Source organism: Salmo salar, chromosome ssa29 (assembly GCF_905237065.1).
Source record: "Salmo salar chromosome ssa29, Ssal_v3.1, whole genome shotgun sequence".
In the NCBI taxonomy this organism is placed as follows: domain Eukaryota; kingdom Metazoa; phylum Chordata; class Actinopteri; order Salmoniformes; family Salmonidae; genus Salmo; species Salmo salar.
This window is the reverse complement of record NC_059470.1, coordinates 41,455,001-41,459,642: the sequence shown is the minus strand read 5'-3', so window position 1 is coordinate 41,459,642 and position 4,642 is coordinate 41,455,001.

Here is a 4,642-nt window from a genome sequence, read left to right as displayed (position 1 = left end):
TTCACATAAGACATGAAGACATGGATAAAGACCAATCAGAGTAGTGAACATATAGACCAATCAGACTAGTGAACATAAAGACCAATCAGACTAGTGAACATATAGACCAATCAGAGTAGTGAACATATAGACCAATCAGACTAGTGAACATATAGACCAATCAGAGTAGTGAACATATAGACCAATCAGAGTAGTGAACATAAAGACCAATCAGAGTAGTGAACATAAAGACCAATCAGAGTAGTGAACTTAAAGACCAATCAGACTCGTGAACATGAAGACCAATCAGAGTAGTGAACATATAGACCAATCAGAGTAGGGAACATATAGACCAATCAGAGTAGGGAACATATAGACCAATCAATGCCTTTCTGACATTCTGCCTGCCTGCCTATCTGACTTTCTGCCTGTCTTTCTGCCTGCCTGTCTGTCTGTCTGCTTTACTGCCTGCCTGTCTGTCTGCCTTTCTGGGGATAGGGACCCAGGGAGTCGGGACCTGGGGACAGGGCCCCAAGAGAGCCGGGACCTGGGGATAGGGACCCAGGGAGTCGGGACCTGGGGATAGGGCCCCAGGGGAGCCGGGACCTGGGGATAGGGCCCCAGGAGTCGGGACCTGGGGATAGGACCCAAGAGAGCCGGGACCTGGGGATAGGGCCCCAAGGAGCCGGAACCTGGGGATAGGGCCCCAGGGAGTCGGGACCTGGGGACAGGGCCCCAAGAGAGCCGGGACCTGGGGATAGGGACCCAGGGAGTCGGGACCTGGGGATAGGGCCCCAGGGGAGCCGGGACCTGGGGATAGGGCCCCAGGAGTCGGGACCTGGGGATAGGACCCAAGAGAGCCGGGACCTGGGGATAGGGCCCCAGGAGTCGGGACCTGGGGATAGGACCCAAGAGTGTGTGAATGTGTGCTCAGGTGTGGAGAATCAGAGCAGGTGGTCAGTCCTGTTAGGATCAGAGCAGGTGGTCAGTCCTGTTAGGATCAGAGCAGGTGGTCAGTCCTGTTAGGATCAGAGCAGGTGGTCAGTCCTGTTAGAATCAGAGCAGGAGGTCAGTCCTGTTAGAATCAGAGCAGGAGGTCAGTCCTGTTAGGATCAGAGCAGGTGGTCAGTCCTGTTAGAATCAGAGCAGGTGGTCAGTCCTGTTAGGGTTAGAATCAGAGCAGGTGGTCAGTCCTGTTAGAAAATAGAGCAGGTGGTCAGTCCTGTTAGAATCAGAGCAGTCCAGATCAAGTGTTCAGCAGTCTGATGGCTTGTAGATCGAAACTGTCTCTGAACCTGTTGGTATCAGACCTCATGCTTCGATAGCGTCTGCCCGACGGTGAGGGAGTGAACAGCTCGTGGTTGGGGTGTGTGGGGTCCTTGATGATGATGCGGGACTTCTTTAGGCACTGTTTCAAGTAGATGTCCTGGATGGGTGGGGAGACGACCCCAGTGATGTAGTGGGATCGATCTTCACCACCCGCTGGAGAGCTTTGCTGTCGTGGACGGAGCAATTCCCCTACCAGGCCGTGCTGCAACTGGTCAGGATGCTCTGGATGGTGCAGTGGTAGTATTTGGAGAGGTGAGAATGACTTTAGCAGCTTTAGGAAGTGGAATTGCGCCCTCTTGACAAGACTGGTGGTGTTGTTGACTCTCCTGTGCTTCCTGAAGTCAACGATCATCTCCTTTGTTTTGCTAACGTTGAGGGAGAGGTTAATGTCCTGACAGCACAACGCCAGTTCACTTACCTCCTCCCTATTGGCTGACTCATCGTTGTTGGTGATCAGGTCCTACCACCAGGTCTCTGATCAGGTCCTACCACCAGGTCTCTGATCAGGTCCTACCACCAGGTCTCTGATCAGGTCCTACCACCAGGTCTCTGATCAGGTCCTACCACCAGGTCTCTGATCAGGTCCTACCACCAGGTCTCTGATCAGGTCCTACCACCAGGTCTCTGATCAGGTCCTACCACCAGGTCTCTGACCTCCTCCCTATAGGCTGTCTCATCGTTGTTGGTTACCAGGACTATACCGGTGGTGTCGTCAGAAAACTTGACGATGGAGTTGGTGTCAGGCAAAACCATGCAGTCGTGGGTGAACAGGGAGTACAGCAGAGGGATGAGGACACACCCCTGGGGGGCCCTAAGGGAGTACAGCAGAGGGATGAGGACACACCCCTGGGGGGCCCTAAGGGAGTACAGCAGAGGGATGAGGACACACCCCTGGGGGGCCCTAAGGGAGTACAGCAGAGGGATGAGGACACACCCCTGGGGGGCCCTAAGGGAGTACAGCAGAGGGATGAGGACACACCCCTGGGGGGCCCTAAGGGAGTACAGCAGAGGGATGAGGACACACCCCTGGGGGGCCCTAAGGGAGTACAGCAGAGGGATGAGGACACACCCCTGGGGGGCCCTAAGGGAGTACAGCAGAGGGATGAGGACACACCCCTGGGGGGCCCTAAGGGAGTACAGCAGAGGGCTGAGGACACACCCCTGGGGGGCCCTAAGGGATAAGGACACACCCCTGGGGGGCCCTGTGTTAAGAGTCAGTTTGTGGGTGAACAGGGAGTACAGCAGAGGGCTGAGGACACACCCCTGGGGGGCCCTAAGGGATGAGGACACACCCCTGGGGGGCCCTAAGGGAGTACAGCAGAGGGCTGAGGACACACCCCTGGGGGGCCCTAAGGGATGAGGACACACCCCTGGGGGGCCCTAAGGGAGTACAGCAGAGGGATGAGGACACACCCCTGGGGGGCCCCCTGTGTTAAGAGTCAGTGTGGAGGAGGTGTTGTTGCCAATCCTCACAGCCTGTGGTCGGCCCGTCAGGAAGTCCAGGATCCAGTTACAGAAGGTGGTGTCCAGACCCAGGGGCTCTGAGCTTCGTGTTGAGCTTGGAGGGAACAATAGTGTTGAATGCTAAACTGTAGTCAGTGAACAACATTCCCACATAGGTGTTCCTCTTGTCCAGACGTGTTACGGCCATGTGAATAGCAATGGAAATGTCATCTTCCATGGATCTGTTGGAGCTGTAGGTAAACTGGACTGGGTCCAGTGGGCCTGGCATGCTGGACTTGATGTGGGCCATGACCAGCCTCTCCAAGCACTTCATGGTGACAGAGGTGAGTACGACAGGACGATAGCCATTTGGGCACGTCAGCTTGGTTTTCTTGGGCACTGGGACGATGGTGGTCTCCTTGCAGCAAGTGACTGACAGTGTACAAAATATTAGGAACACCTGCTCTTTCCATAACATAGACTGACCAGGTGAAAGCTATGATCCCTTATTGATGTCACTTATTAAATCCACTTCAATCCGTGTAGGAGACAGATTAAAGAAGGATTTTAAAGTCTTGAGACATTTGAGACATGGATTGTGTGTGTGTGTTCCATTCAGAGGGTGAACGGGAAAGACAAAATATTGAAGTGCCTTTGAACGGGGTATGGTAGTAGGTGCCAGGTGCACCGGTTTGAGTCAAGAACTGCAACGCTGCTGGGTTTTTCATGCTCGGTAGTTTCCTGTGTGTATCAAGAATGGTCCACCACCCAAAGGACATCCAGCCAACTTGACACAACTGTGAGAAGCATTGGAGTCAACATGGGCCAGTATCCATGTGGAACGCTTTCGACACCTTGTAGAGTCCATTTCCCCGACGAATTGAGGCTGTTCTGAGGACAAAAAAGGGGGTGGAACTCAATATTAGGAAGGTGTTCCTAATGTTTTGTACACTCAATATATATTCCTCAATGTTGATGGATGAATCATGGGTAGAACCAGTCCTGCAGCACTGAGTCTATCTCCTCTGGCCAGCGCCTCACTATTCTCTGTGTTGTTGGCGCCGTCTTGAGTTGCTGCTTGTAGGCGGGTAGTAAGAAGATCAGAGAGACGTGATCTGATTGGCGGAGGGAGGGGTGGGGGATAGCTTTGTACGCGTCACGGATGTTTGTGTACACAATGCTCCAGCATGTCGTTTCCTCTTGTGGTAGAGCTAAGTGATAATATATTTTACATTTGCTTTGGTAAAAAAATCTCCCGCGACAATAAAGACTGCTTCCGGGTGAAAGGATTCTCGCCGGGTAATGATCTTGTTTTGCTGAGTGCCGTCTTGACGTTTGCTTGATGTGCACGCGGGTGATATGGTCGAGTCAGCATTTTTAGCATCAGAAACCCCCATGGTCGGGAGAACGGAAGCTGGAGATGTTTTCAACTTCAGTATTGTTGATGACGATGCATACTCCTCCCTTTACTCTTACCAGAAGCCACCGTGCGATCCATACGGAAAATGGACAAGGTTGAATAGCAGAGGGGAGTGTATCGTCTCTGTTAAAACAAAGACTTGCACTGAGTTCACAAAGGTTATGTTCCAATGACTGGACATCAGCTATCAGGACACTAGAAAGAGGAGGCCTGTGTAGGACGTCTTTTCAGCCTAGCTTGGATTCCCCCCTCTCCTTCCTCTTCTTCATCGCTCATCTCGGGCCAAGAGCAACAGGTTAGCCCGCTGTGTGGAGAACAAAGGAGCGAAGGTAGTATCCAGATCTGGGAGGCTGAGAGATAAGGGTGTAGCTTCTGATTCATGATCCAAAAAAGGTTGGTCGGTCGTGGGAAATTATTGCACAAACATGCTGAGCGAGGAGAGAGAGAGAAAGAGAGAAAGGGAGAGAGAGG